Genomic DNA, 16,080 nt, shown 5'->3' on the forward strand with positions numbered 1-16,080 from the left:
GGAGCCCGTCCACACCTCTAATGCACTGCTGCAAAATAACACAGGCTGTTTACAGAGTCACTATGGTGTCAACAAACTAGTCCTGCTATGATTTGCGGCAGAAACTGAGCATGCTTTTGCCTAACTGCTTGGTACAATTAGCATGCTCTCAATGAACGAACACAATGAAGCTTTTGTCAGAATACAATTCCTGCAAGAACACAAGTACATGGGATAGGTATAGGATCGAACACAATGCAAGTGGCTACTTTGTCATGAGAAACAGCAAGAGCTTCTTGTGTTTCACGTTTCTGTGCACACCTCGCAGGAATGTACACCCATTACATCGAGTCGTGCCCAGCTGTTAACCACTACAGAGCGTGATCCTGCCTTTGCCTACCCGCCTGGTTCATGTCTACTGCAGCCGTATCGTCGCTATTGTTGCTGTAAAGGTCCGCATATTCTCATTCGAGTTCTTCAGTGCAAGGGATGTCGTCTGGCTCAGGCAGCTGCTCCCAAACACCGAGGCCGTGAAGCACGACACAAACTGCGATGATCTTCGACGTGAAGAGTGGGCCATAGTACAGTGTTCTGTACCTCTGCAAGCACCGAAAGTGGGCCTTGAGGACTCCAGTGCACAGTTATACGACGCACCGCAGTGAAGAGTGGGTGCGGTGGAAACGGGCAGCAGAGGATTCTGCAGGATGTGCTCCAGGGATGGGGTTAAGCAGCCAAGGTTGAAGCGAGTATGCACTATCACCTGTGGAGGACAGTGTTCCAATTAGCATAACATGAATGTATACATGAATATGTACTATTCCTTTCTCACTTCTTTTAACTTATTCGAAGACATCGTGTCACTGATATGCACTGCGTTCCTTTTTTTTACAGCTAGACATATTCACTGAATTGCTTGTCTGGTTAGGTTACATAATTACGGCTTTTGAAATGCTCCAACGAAAAAATGGCTTTATCAACTCAATTCCTTCGTCAGGAGGAATGACAACGAAGCTACTGAACTGCAGCCCTTAACTTCTTTCATAGAGAAGAAGGGGCCGAGTGACAGAAGGCGCATCTTATTTGGTGGTAAGGGTGTTGTGCTTTCTTTTGATTGCATGGGAGTGATGTGCGGCTGCAGAGGGTAAGCGCACTCAAGGCTTGGATTCCCTTAGTGTTTTTTTTGTGTGTGCTTAGGCCGTCAATGAAACGTGACAGCAGGTTTCTTTTGCAACTGTTTGAGTTGTTTTTTAGTGCTTTTTATGAACCATGACTGAAATACCTTTGAGTTGTCAGTTGACTTATGTTATTGCTATATAGCACATGGCTGTGCTTGCTTATTTGTATATTTTATACAAGTTGTCCTTTCTACACATAATTGTATTTATGAATGTACAACATCTATGGCAGTTGTATTTGATGTATTCTTTTTTTTAACATAGCCTCAGAGTGTAGCATTTTCTGTATCATCGCATGCTTACTATTTATTATTTCACCGCTTTATAATAAAGGATCATACAATCTCTTCATGAAAGTTTATTTCATGCTTGACCTTTCTATTGCACTATAGTAGTCTTTCCCATGACCATAGAAAGACAACTTGCAATTATACACTGAGAGCAAGTCGGATTATTGTGTGCCGCCTCGAGTCTCAGTATGACTTGTTTTCTCAAATGTGTGCATGAGAGAATTTTCATTCAAGGGAACACGAGTGCCACTAAAGTAGGTAGTGTTCGAACAAGGTAGCTACCAGTAATAACATACGGGGCAGAAATTTGGACAAAGAGACTTGAGTAGTTAAGAACCATGAAGCGTGTAATAAAATTACCATGAATAATGTTTTTGCTACACTAAGACACCACACAAGCATTCTCACGCTTGCATACCAAGCAGCTATTCACCAACCTGGCCACGGTGTCCACTGCCCAGTCCGGGCTCACGGTGGATGTCTTCCACATAAAGGCGTCGTGCACGGGCCCCGAGTACGAGGGCAGTCATCGGCAGGGTTGGTCACATACCTGCAGAGTGTTGTTTGCATTGGAAGGAAGTCAGCAACAGCAATACAACCAGCTACATGCAGAACAACTGTAGCTGTGTGGTCCAACGCACTTATTTCTTTCGAGTTGCTTTCGGAGCGCAGCTTCGACAGCTGTATCTTTCATTTCATATGTGGCAGTTACTGCATGTCTGCATATCACTGTTTATGAAATTAGAGCGCAATCAGCACGTTTGATTTCCTTTCATGCATTATTTTTCTTAAAAGCTGCCACGATCAAATATGAAGCTCGATCAACTTTTTATGGTGTCACGTCACCCCTGCCAAAACTAAATAGTGACGGAAACTCCGTTTACCGCGACTACTGCGTTCTTTTTTATCACTGCAGTTGGAGCCACGGCAAATGTCGTTAAAGTACTGGAGAGTGGCGAAAAGCTGTCTTTCACGTTCCTCATTTGCATTCTACTAACAGCATGCGCGAGACTGAATATGATGAAATTTGTTCTCACAATCATGACGCAGAGGGCGTAAAAGGTCTTGCGGCAAAAGTAAGCAGCCTTGTTGCCATCGTCCTTTTCATACGGCGCACTTATGCACACGAACGTGTCGTCGGCCACCTCAACGCAGCCTTCAAATCTTGCATCTATGTGGACAAAGCCTTCCTTTTGGCAGGGAGGGCGATCCACTCGTTGCCGAGGCGCTCGACGATCGCTTCCATGACAGCATGAATCGTGAGACCCACACTGGACTAGCTCGTCGCAACGTCCTCGTTGTTCGCGATCGCGTCGTGGTAACTGCCGGTGGCGAACAAGCGAAGGGCGCAAAGCACTTGTAGCTCAACAAAAACAACAACGGTCGGGGCTGTTCTCGTGTCCGTACGCCGCCTCTCCAGGTCCTGGAGAAGCTCCCCGCACAGCCATCGCACAGTGTCCTTCGTCAACCGGCACCACAGTTGAAATAATTGATCGGTCATCACAAAAGCATCGCGGTACTCGCGATGCTTCCTGCAGCTCCAGCCACTACACAACAAAGGGCAGCGCCATTTTTCTTCGCTTATCTAGCGTTCTCTTGCGGCGAGAACGGCAATTTCGAACAAGCCAAATTAAGCAATAACCTTTTATTTAACAAGCAAGCTTCATGTACAACACTTTAAATTATTACTAACCGAAAACATGCTTGTAAAGTAACTCACAGAATGACATCTACACATACGTATGTGAGGCTGCACATCGACCAAGCAACTCAATTTACAACAATATGGCGGCCAATTTTGGGCACTTCATCGTTCTCACATTTTAAGCTGCAAATTTGGCAGGATGCAACGTCACGCAACGTCAATTTGACGCTACAAAAAGTGAGATCCTGTGACGCAATGGGCGCCATCAGTGCAATGTCCAATCGTGTTGCAGACATGGCGGCTCTTCGTCAAGCGAGCAGTAGTTTCGATAAACCGCAAGTTGACCGTAGGCACAGCTCAGTACCATATTTCGGTTTCGTTGTTTCACCCAAACCTTTATTTCTACATGACAGAGTGCGGCGAAGCGTTGCTTCGAAAAAAAATTACTATTTTTTGGCACGTTACGTCATCGCGGATTCCTGTGTCGTAACGCCATTGCAGCGCCACAATGCGAACGACTTCGCGTGACCAATCAAATCATCAACATGGCGGAATTTGACAACATGGCGGAATTTGACAATGTCCAGAATAGCACCCCAGCTCCGAAAATTGAATTTGGCACTTTGAATACGCAGATAATGAATTCTAATGAAAATAATGGCGCAGTGGCCTAAGCAGGCGTAAGGGCCAGTGCTGGCGATCAGAACACAAATATCAAAAAAGAACTACAAGTTTATAAACTGCCTTTCAAGCAGGTTTCGGGCGCGCACACGCACATACCTGGCTGGGAATCAGCGAAAACTGTTACATGTGGCCTCATTTTGCATATCACCCATTGCTGAACGCGGCTTTAAACCACAATTGCACATGAACAGGAATCGAAAGCGCTTCGCATCCAGGGAGATCTGCACTCATCGATATTTGAAATAGGATATCCTACATTTCAAGTGAGCACGGAAAAATCATGATACAAGAGGCACTCGCGGCAACACAAGCGCTAACAACAGTTGTTAGTGAGCGCTTGCGTTGCGCTTTTGCCTCTTGTGTTCTTGTTTTTTAGCGCTCCCTTAAAATGCCGTACCAAGTCAGCCAACACTCAATTCTAGGATATCCGACGAAATACTTGTATCATTTTTTAGGCTTAGATACGGACTGCGATTCCGGATTCGTTACCACGGAAGAAGTTATTGCGAAAATGGCAACAATTTATGCTTCAATGGCAGCAACTGTGACTTTGAGCACATCCATCATGACGTAGAATTTTTTTTACTGTCGCGACTTCTAGTCATATCAAGAAAAGTCATGCAAGACGCGTGAAGAGTCATTATTTCAATAGCGCAAACACTATAGGTCGTCATGCATGAAATCATTGCTAAAGTCAGAATTTTATGGTGGAATCTCAGGAATTATGACTTTGAAGTGCTCGTGCTGCATATATTTACATTTTCGCCGAAAGGCTTTTACATTTAGTCATTTAAATTAAAATGTGGGAGTGGTTTTCATACATGCGTGGTTACTTTGACTACTTTTACTGCACTTTGCTCAAGTTGGCTACTCTCTGGCTAGTTTTCCCAATTCTCTGGCTATTTTCTGCCTTTTCGACCTGGCAACCCTGCCCTCTCTTGCGCGGCGCGGATATCAGCCGCATGTTTCAGAAGTGTTTTTCGCGATGTTACGTATGTTACGTAAATTATTGCGACTTATTCTAGGTTTTTTCTGTAGTTGATAATATTTTGGACCTTGTTAGTTTATTTTGCACTGGTTCTGAGCACTGTTAGCCTTGTTTTAGGCATGTATTGACCACTGCGTGACCATGCGACATGAGACGGTGGACGACAAGCCTTGGCCCCTAAAGTGCTACGCACTTAAAAGTTCTGGTCAACAGTCCTATGTCAGTCAAGCTCAGGCACAGCGCCTCTGCCATTGCAACAGAGCTGGGTGCACTAGGAGCAGCTCTCACTTGCGTTGTCCCGTTATGCTTAAAGTAATAACCACGCACCAAGGACCAGCTCAATAAGAGATCAGTTACTTGCACACCGAAGCCTGTGTTATGCATGCACAGCACTGTGCTGCAGTGTATGCAGCACTCTCACTGCGGACTAGCGGCAACTGTAAATGCAGACTACGCTACCAGCCCACCCCACAACTCTGAATAGCTATACCCAAAGTCTGTCTTTCCTTTTCTTTTTATTTGTTTCGTTCCTTCCTTGTCTCTTGCATATGATTATTTGAATATTGTTTTAGTCATTTAGTTATTTACAGCAAAGCTGCATACAGCTTGGTTTCCCTGTATTTTTCTGTACCTCAACAAAAACCCCCCAGAAATAACTTGTGTTAGGGGGGCTTAGCCTTAGGTCCCAAATACTGTTTTAAGCGGAACCTAAAACCAATAGACGTTTTAACTTTGCCGCGTACAGTCACTAGACTAGTTCACGAAGGAGAGTGCTCCTATTGCATTTCAGTCTGTGTTGCTAGTGTCAAGGGATCTAATATGCATCTCAAGTGTCCTGATCCTATCCGGCCTTTGGTTAATTATTGTGCCGAGAAGAAGCTCAGGCCAGTAATTTCAGATAAGGAAGGGTATTTTGTAATTATGCCGGACAGTTTGTTGTCAGAAAAAGCATTAACAGCCATAAAAAATAATTTTAGGATGGTAAAACTTAAACCATCGTTAGTTTGGCAACGTGCTGTCGACCTTTTGTTAAGACATAACCTTGAGAGAATAGCTTGTAATGTCAAGAAAGCTAAATCACTTAATTTAGAATTGTTTTTTTCAGCGAAAACACATAAGAATGAGATTCCATTTCGAGCAATTGTTTCAGGGCAAGGCACCTGGAAAGTCGTGGTATGGTTGTGGTCGCCGTTGCTGTAGTTATCTTGTAGCAGAAAGCCTCCGCCATGTCCAACTCGCTGACGTTGCGGGAGAGTGCACCAGGACTGAAAGGATGCAGTTGTGTCGGCGGGATCCTCAAGCTTCGTGCTATGTTCCATATTCTTGACAGAGGTTTTCTGGGATCAAGCATGGAGCAGAAAGTGCGCCACTGTCGCCTGTCCAGCGTGTCTAGAGGACGTTGAATGCGTTTCTGCGTTCACCTCGCTTCGCGAATGTCGTCTATAAACAGTGTTCTACGAGCACGCCTCTCAGATCTGCGGCGTATTGCTCAAAGTCTCTCGTACTCCGCCGTTTTGCGATTCCCAGGCGGCTTGAGATGCTTAGTGCTACTGTGCTTTGTTCACCGGCTGAGGCTCGACGTTGCCTATAAGTAATACTGCACAAAATCACGCAGTCGGACTCACCCACGTGCACCACATGTAATACTCGGGAAGACCTAAAGCACGTTCCCGTTACGACGCCGAACGAGACATTCTGAAGGCAGAACTTCATTTGCAACGCGGCTCGAGCTTGGAACTGCGGCACCTTCTCGGCCAATGGCAAGACAGCGGTTGTGCGATGCGCAACACAAAAGTGCTGTTGGTGTTCTTGAGGAACACTCCACTTAACCGAAGTTGGTGAATGACTCTTTTGTGTATATATGTGCGTGTGTGACTGTACGTACCGTTTGTGTGTATATGTGATTCATTGTATATACCATAGTCATCACCCGACACCCGGAGTAGCAAGCCAGGCGACAAACCAGGCTAACCTCTCCGGGATTTTCATTAAAGATTATCTATCTATCTATCTATCTATCTATCTATCTATCTATCTATCTATCTATCTATCTATCTATCTATCTATCTATCTATCTATCTATCTATCTATCTATCTATCTATCTATCTATCTATCTATCTATCTATCTATCTATCTATCTATCTATCTATCTATCTATCTATCTGGCAAGTCGCTGTATCTAGTTATTTGCAGAACTGCTTAAGATATTTGAGTTTTTCAGACCCTTTTCTTATGCGTAATTCTCAGGCGCTAGTTCAATTCCTCTCAGAGGAGAACTCCGGCTGTTGTAAAGCTTTTAGTATGGATATTGAAGACCTTTATTACTCCTTTCCACATGAGGACTTAATGAACTTATTAACGAACAAGGGCACGACACGGTTTTCACCGATAAATGTGGTGATTCTACCGGGGATTTTCTAGAAATTCTTTCCATGTATTTAAAGTCGACGTTGGTAGGTTGGAAGGAAGGCGTTTATGTGCAGGAATCAGGGGTATGTATTGGTTCTAAGGTTGCTCGGGTTCTTAATGATCTATACCTTAGCAAGACTGACAAACTTTTGGAAGGCGCCTTAGGTAATTCGGTTATAAAATTTTTTCGTTATGTGGACGATTACTTGATTTTTTGTAGCGGTGAGGACTTTGAAACCATGATAACCTCAGTGAGCGAAAAATGTGAATTAAATGGAGAAGGGCTGAACTTTACTAAAGAGGTGCCTCAGCATAATGGAATACAATTTCTAGACATTTCCTTAACGTTTCAGAAGAACCACGTGTGCTGGCAGTATTCTCCTAGATCATCGAAACCGCTGTTAAATTTTTTGTCGAAGAGCTCGACGGTTGTAAAAAACAGTATCGCCGTGTCTTGCCTTAAGTCAGCCCTCACCAAGTCGTGTGAGCACAAAATGAGTGATAGCTTTAACGCACAGGTCACGCGTCTTTTAGATGTAGATTATCGTCGTGATGCAGTGGCCACTGTCGCTGAACGTTTAAAGAAGTCCATTAAGTCCGGGCATGGTTGCAGAAAGCGATAGGAAGAATCGTGTCGTAGGTATACCGTACATTCATTGCGTATCTCACAGGCTAAAGAAAGTAGCAAGTAGATACGGCGTTAATGTTTTTTTCACGGCTGCCGAAAGTTAGGTAAGGTTTGTGCCGCTGTACAGAGGATGAATTAGCGAGTAAAAGACAAGAAGCGGACCGATGTTTCGTAAAACGCACCAACAAATTCACTGATTGCCGTACAAGTGTGGTGTATAAGGTCCCTTTCAGCTGCGGCCGCTTTTACGTAGGACAGACGGGCCGCTGCATTAACCAGAGATTATTGGAACATAAGAAATCGCTAACCGGAGGCTCACCTTCTAATCTATCTCTACATTGTCGAGAGTGTAAGTGCACGCCAAAATTTGATGAAAGTGGAGTGTTGTACTGGCATAGAAATGAAGAAAAGTGACTGTTGATTGCGGCACGGCATATCGAGAATAGTGGTAGCGCATGCATGAGCCAACCGTCGATTAACTTGCATAAAGATGAAATCAAATGCCTTAACAGTTATCTTCCACGTATACCCCCCCGCGTGCCAGATTGAAAGGTTCGTCTATTGCATGGGCATGCGCAGATAAGTTTTCGTGCCTTCTTTCTTTTCCGCCATTGTGCGTCTCTTTGACTGGTTACAGAGGAGGTGAGAGAGGAGGAAGAGCGCGCCGAGCGTTGGCGAAAGCGGAGGAAAGGCGCGCTTATGCCACTAGATCCGCTGTTTAATCAGCTTTCGCGATATGAAGTTAGTGGAAGCTGCGCGTAATATTTCTTTTTTCTTTTCGCACAAGCTTACTCTTCTCCTTTCCCACCGTTGAAAGTGGGGAGAATGAGCAAGCCATACATAAAAATGATGCTAAGGAAACCTCAGCTGTGGTCAAGTGGTTAGTGTGCAGCGCCGTCCATTTTTAGGGTGAACACGATTCAGCGTGGCCGCGCTCTGCGGAGCGCCAGTGCACGCAGCGCGGCCGCGCATCAAAGCGCAGTGGCGCAGGCGCACAAGAACCCACAGGAGCGACTACATCGCACCGTCTGCTGCAGTGCTGGCCGGTGCTGTCACGCCCGCGATTGCTTCGCTGTAGTACAGCAAGAGCACCGCGTTCTCGTGCGCCTGCGCCGTTTCGTTTCGATGCGCGGCCGCGCTATATGCTCTGGCGCTCCGCAGAACGAGGCCACGCTGAGCCGTGTTCACCCTAAGAGTGGACGGCACTGTACATCTTCAATGCCCGGTGCTACTAAGTTCTATTGCCAGTGCCGCCGGGCACCCACCGGTTTTCTTGACGATGTTATCACTGCCACTGGCGACACATCGTCTGTGAGAGTTCGAAGGCACTGCATTCCCATGCGACCCGCGACACCTTGATCTTTCCCGGAGATGGGCTCTCCGCGGCCAGGCGCACTCCTCAAAGGGAAGAGAGAGTGCTCAGCGGAACAGCGGGGTGACGCCAAAGCTGGCGCCGACTTCACAATGGGCCGCTGTGGATTGTTTGAGACGCTACGGCGACGACGGGACTCGTTCGCTTTGACCAGAGCAATTAGGCAGCCGCCTTTTCCGGCCTCACTGGGGAGAGGCGGAGGAACTCGCCCTTTCTCTCGTTCTCCCGGCTTGACCCACACGTGAGTGCCATTGACCGCTGGAACTTTGCTGCATCACCGGGTGCAACGACCCATCTGCGACAGTGTTGTATTACTGGCTGATGTCCTGGTAGATGGTGTCCTGTGTGATTGGCTATCATCAGGAAAGAGGGGTCTGCCTGGGGTTTTATAACGACGGTGCTGAATGGGAGAAGACGCTGACGCTCTGCGTTGGAGCTCTGGGCTCTGGGGCTCTGTGCCCTGAGAAAATGGCTGATCCAGTCGCACGTCACTGAAATATTTTTGACTATGTAAATAAGTTTGAAAAGTGCCATTAAGCCTGTTTGTTTTCGTTTTCCCATCTCCCGAACATCAGCCTTCCCCGACCCGTAGACTCAGTCGCGCTACTAAACTGAGTCCAGGTATGACTTAACACCGCGCCCAACAATTGCTGGAATGGTGATAACCCCAGGTCCCAACAATTGAGAGAAAGGTACCCTGGCTTGGCGCTCGGTGTTGTAGGCACTCATTTCCCGAGAAGATGGCTTCTCCTTTGCTGTCTTCTTTCATTGCCCTCCCCATAACGACGCTGCGTCGTGCTACCTCATAGGTTACAGAAATAAGTGATCTTCCTATCCTCAGAACCACTACCGACTGCTAAAGAAGGCACTTGCTGCGGTTACGAAGAGAAGTTCTCGCCTTGAAACGTTCGCTTCATTGACATTCCCTGTTCAACGATTTTTCATGCTCATCTGTAAAGTGACGTATGAGCTCAAAGCTTTGAATCTTGTTATGCGCGCTATGAGCCTGTTATGCGTGTGGAGTGCGTTACATGCTCTCTGAACCAACTGAGAACAATAGTAGGCATATGCTTGCACTTAAATCTTATTTCCATCCACCGTGCGGCCACATCAGGTGATCGGGCATGTCTGTATAGGCAGCGGGCTGGATATTGGAAATACTAGATGCTTGCTCTATAAAATTGAATGAATTACGTCAACATTAGTCCCTGCGTGCAAAACGTGGGAAGGCGTAGCTAGTACAATTTGTGTTTTGATTGTTCTGAATTTGTTAGTGAAGTTACCTTGCCTTTTGTTTTCACTGTACCTGCGTAGAGTGAAGTAAGAGGAGTGGCCCAAGTCAGGAGGCAGGTAGTGTTCTTTTCCCTGCTACGTGGACATTTTGAAGTGTCAGAATGAAATAATAAAACAATAAAGAGGAAAAAAAAATGAAGGGCACTGTTAATTTATTTAAATTACTTAAGGAGCACCTATCGGAAAGACCTTGAAACGAGATGACGCAACACAAAGGAGTATTTCCTTTATGGCAAAAGTCTCTTGCCGAAAGGGTGATATCCCACCTACTTTAAGCTTCGTGCGCAGTGCATCAATAACATAACAGCTGTCATAAGACTATAGTTTTGCGTGATGGTTTTAGTGGTTGCAAAAATATTTCGAGCACTTAATAGATACCCAATATGTCTCGCAGCCACACTTTCAAACGTACGCATCTGAATACGTCGTAGATATCACCACCATCGCACGGCCTCACTTACCGCGAGCATCTTCGTCCGCGTGTTCTTTCCGCCATACAGTTTCGTCAGCATTATATTAAATCTAAGGCCGACGCAACAACAAGCTCTCTTTCTATCAGTGCACTGCAAACGCAAACTAGCCGAATTGGGCGTTTTAAGGGCTATAATCCTCCTTAATACTACCTTCATCTGGACAGTACTACCTTAGGGTGTAATGAGGAGGGTGTAATAAAGTTCTGCGTCCTCAATTTTACTTCGTTAAGAAATTATGTGGAAGAAAGGAGGTAAATTTACTATCTGACGCCATTCGTCGAATGGAGTTAGAGGAACAAAAAACTCCCATCTTATTTCCTCTGGCATGTTTTCTCTTTTTTTTTCCGAAGCTTTCCGTAATGCCTTCAGTGCTGGCGGGCATGCATGCAGCTGTGCGGGGGAAAGACGTAAAAGAAAGAGGCGGCATGCTTCAGCGCACTAAAAATCCCTTGCACAGATAGCCCAGAGAAAGAGATATAGAGACCTTCCGAACGGCTGGAGAGGAAGCGAGGAAGCCCTTTGGCCTCTGCAGCCTACTGCGGCCCGCCCCCGCCAGGTCAAAAGCAAGCCAGACGAGGCGCTACCGAAGTGAAATGGGACAAAGCTTCGCGCCGCATGCGCGCGCGAAGGAAAAAAAAACAGAAAAAAAAGAAAAACGTGAGGAGGGAGTCGTTCCCGCGGCGGTGCGATCGTCGTAGCTACGCCGGCTACGCCGGCTAGGCCTTGTGAACGCCACTTCTCAAGTGATCAGCTGTGTCGGTCGTGTGTGCGCGTTTTGTGCCTGCAGCCTCACTGTGTTCTCGCCGCTGGATGTGATATGCGTGGTTTGACGACAGTGCGACATGCTGCGCTGCGAGTGCGATAATCGCGACGGCCCGTCGACTCAAGCGAGCGTGCCGCTGTGCATTACCAAGCAGATGATGCGCGCCCTGCGTGCTCGGCACAGTCAGGAACAAAAATGGTAAGTAATACTGATGTTCTCTCTCTTTGCGAGCCCTTATCGTCGCTTATGCACCTGTAGATGACCTTCTGCACATTGCGTCGCTTGAAAAGTGGTATGAAAAGCAAGAAAAAAAAGAAAGAAAAGAAAATCGGCATGTCAAGCTTGCGAAATGCCCGCCAGCGCACCATGAGCGTGGCATGTAACCCATGCTGTACATTACACGCATGTCATTCATTGTTTCCTGTTACCAGCTGTCATTTATGTACGTCATACAGTCACGTCACGCTATAACAGTCTTGGTATGATATCAAGTTAGAGAACCGGACGCGAGTGCACCAGTCTCCATGCCGTAAATGACATACATGTCGTTATTTTCATGTTACTATTGTCATTTATGTTCGTCGCACAATCACGTCACGCTATATCAATTTAGGTGCATGTCAAGCTAGCGAACCGGCCGCGAGCGCACCATGAGCGTGGCGTGTGTACATGACATGCATGTCATTATTTTCATGTTGCCAGCTGTCATTTATGTTGGACGTACAGTCACACTGCACAATACCAATTTTGGTGTATATGAAGCAGGCGAAACGGCCACTAGCGCCCCCGAGACCATGTTGTCAAAATAACGCCATACATGACAAGCGTGTCATGATTTGCACGTTAGAAACTGTCGTTTGTGTGCGTCATACACTCTTGTGACGCCATACCTATTTTGGTAAATATCAAGTTAACGAAACAGTCGCAAGAGAACCAAGAGAGTGACGTGTAAATCATGTCGTTAATGAAATGCATATCATGATTTTCAAGTTAAGACCCATCATTCATGTTCTTCATGCAGTCGTGTCATGCCACACGAATTTTGGCATACATCCCATTAACGAAACACCCACACGAGCTATGAGTCGTAGGCGGCTAGATAGATAGGTAGATAGATCTGTTCAAAGTCGTAGAAGTGTTTAACAAATGCTTCGCATTTAAGTCGTTAAACTCAGATAGCAATGATGTGTGATGCATGTTTTGGAACTTCTGTGAATATCACTCATGCTTCATACGACTAGTCAATCGACCCAGGAGTGCGCCCTGATAAAGTTGTTTGCACGATATAATTTTCTTGCCTGCGATAAAGCGTGAATGAGGCATGATGCTTTCAGGGAATATACATTAGAGCAAAAGGCCACGGTTATCACATTGTCACATGATGGAATGTGCATAAAGGACAACTTTCTTTTCGATTTATTCTTTTCTCCAACTTCATTTGTTTGCTTTAATCATTCGTCATCGTGTCAATTTGCGTACATTGACATGTGACAAGACCGTGCGCTCTCATTTTGCAGCATCTACCTTGGATGCAGTCAACATACCTTGGACATCTTTCTCCCGCCATGCAACTGTGAGAACCCACCGAAGCACAGATTGTCAGGAAGTGAAAAGACTTTTCGGCAACAATTTTGCATTGCGCACTCTGCCCGTCGCCTGAAATACCATATTAAGGTACATAAGCACTGTACCTTCATACATATGCATCAAGGAACAGTGAAATAGCATATCAAGGTACATTAACATCAGCTTGGATTCATTTAGCTAGAACGAATAAGTCATGTTAAAGCTATACAATGACGGCCATATCATGTGACAGACATCTGCTAAGTGCAGTGTGTATTGTGAAGCACATGCGTTTTATGGTATTGAATGAATGGATAAATGTTTATTCCAGCAAAATACAGGAAATGGGCCTCAAGTGAAAAGCGACAATGGTAGCTTGAGAAGTGCACAAGGCCCAGTAGAGCAAAAATAGAGACAGAGCAGCAGAAACGTGTGCACGTTCAAAGGCAAAACATATATGCATACAAAAAGAAGCGGGAAAGACAAAGCAGAAGAAACGTGCACATTCAAAGGCAAAACACCTATGCCATCTGCAAAGTGACAAAATCAAAAAGGGTGAACATTTACGCTAGTGAAAACAATGAAAATCAGAAAACAGTGAAAACAGAAAAGAAGGAACGGGCATTCCACGGCATGGAAGGAATGCAACTTCATTGCTCACGTATCAACAGTGGAATTTGCCAAGGTTACATGTGTATATTCTTAGCCATTAGGAGATGTGCAAGGCTAATTTAATCGCATTGATATAAGTCAGCTGTTGAGTCTGTTGAACCAGATTGTTGAATCATCTTGTTTATTCCCTCTCATTAATTTGCTGTTTTGCATTATGTTGCCATAGTTTTCAAGGTCAATACATAGTATCATGACTGTTGACACAATTTGACAAGGTGAAAGCGCTGTTATTGTGCCTAGGCCTTAGTTTATCCTCACTAGAAGTGCGCTGTTTATTTTTGCCATGGTTCAGTGCCAAATTGCCCAATCTTCACTCCTGAACAGAGTAGGTGCGGTTAATCAAGACCTTGCTAACATTCACAACCCTTTTAAAGTGTACTTATAATGATAACTTTACTGACATCAAAAACTACCCACATAATGGTAAACATGGCAAGAGTACACTTCTGCTGGTGTTTCGCATTTTTTTTACATCCGTTTGTTTTTCGCCCTGTGCACACGAAGTGAAACGCTCACAAGGAAATACTTAGCAGCATCTCAATTTTGTATGTATTTCGTGTTTTGACAAAATGTCTGCAACAAGGATAGTCAAGTGCGAATCTTCGGTAAGACATTCATTTTTATGTATACAGCAATCTTAGTGGACATCTTTTTTGTGTAATTTTCAGGAATACACTTCTGGCAAACCAGCAAGTGTTGCTTGCCCACCAGTCTGTGTTGAAGTCAAGTGTATTGTGGGCATGAGTGTCGGCAGGATTTTGTCTTGGGGGTGCAAGGCGGCGTAACGTGTCGGCCTGGTGAGCAGGAGAGCATTGGTGTAGCTTGGGTGGGGTCAAGTGCTGGTGTGTCTTGATGGCGGCAGGTACCCTTTGTGCAAACCCCTGCCGACACCCATGATTGTGGGAACACCCTGATGTGCCTCACTTTACACTATGTCGAACAGCTCGTACATCTTACCACATTTAGGCCAACACTGGTATTGGTGCAGAGTGTTATGCGCAATACTGAGTGCAACCTTTCTGATATCGTGTGCATTTGAAAATTTCGCATTGTTTAAAAAGACGCTGAGTGGGCCCAGTGTTATTCAGCAAACATAAGTCTTAACAGGGGCAGTTGGGCGAGTTGGTGTATATTCATAGTTAAAGAGGGTGCAAAAAAATCACAGCACAGAGAAATGAAGGGGACAGGATGACGCGCTACTAGCAACTGAAGTTTAATCGAAACCACAGAAAGATGTAAACACACAGTACGAAAAAATTACAAGACTAAACAATCACACATTCACAGAGGAATGAAGGGGGCAGACAGGACAGTGCGCTACTAGTAACTGAAGTGTAATCAAAACCACAGAAAGATATAAACACACATGACTAAAAAAGCCGCACATGTTCAGCTTCAGTTGTTAGTAGTGTGTCGTTCCGTCCGCTTTGTTGCTATGTGTTCTGATTTCGTTTTCACGTTTTCCTTACCTATGAAATGAACTCCTGACTGTTTCACAGTCTCTATATATGTGTGGTCAATTTTTATTCATCCTCATGGCATATCAAGTCCTAGGATCCAATGTGCAAAGCGACGAGTCACTATTTACAGGAATTTTTTTATTTAGTGCCTGTGATTGCCTAATTGCAAGTTGACGTTGCAGCCATGGTGCTTGGATTATTTTCAATGTGGTAATTATGCGTAAGCCATCAAGTGAGGAATTAAGGATGAACTTTTGAGTTACAGATGGCACTAGCTGGCAGCAAAACATTGAAGCATGGCTGTACTTGTTATGCATATTAGAAGTATTGGTACATTGCAGTCATGTGATTATGCCGACAAGTTCCCAAGCACACTTCCAGAAATTTACGATGGCTTCCAGGTATCTGTGAGTAAATATGTGCAGCAACATATGAAGGCAACCTTGTAATTTTGTGGGCATTGCTGAATGCTTTTATGCACCTTGGTAAGTGGACCTACAGTCAACACCACAGGTCTATTTTGGGTTTTTGGTAGGAAACTCAACTCCAAAATCATGTGCGACATGTTTTGATGCCATAGGGCAAACTAATGCAATAAACTGTACAACTGCCTGTCTACACGGTTTCATATTTCCCAAAAGTGATGCTAGCCTTATTGTACCAATGAGTTGCCTTCGTGTGT

General features: G+C 45.1%; 1 long non-coding RNA gene across 1 annotated transcript; it reads right to left on the reverse strand.

Annotated features, from left to right (window-relative positions):
• Window positions 1–674: 674 nt before the first annotated feature.
• LOC125759426 (uncharacterized) lies at window positions 675–2,538 on the reverse strand. The gene is made up of 3 exons (XR_007417086.1): window positions 2,482–2,538; window positions 1,882–1,994; window positions 675–739 (listed from the first exon to the last, which is right to left on the reverse strand). It is a non-coding gene; the product is annotated as an uncharacterized LOC125759426 (long non-coding RNA).
• Between the last annotated feature and the right edge of the window lie 13,542 nt (window positions 2,539–16,080).

Source organism: Rhipicephalus sanguineus, chromosome 1, assembly GCF_013339695.2.
Source record: "Rhipicephalus sanguineus isolate Rsan-2018 chromosome 1, BIME_Rsan_1.4, whole genome shotgun sequence".
NCBI lineage: Eukaryota > Metazoa > Arthropoda > Arachnida > Ixodida > Ixodidae > Rhipicephalus > Rhipicephalus sanguineus.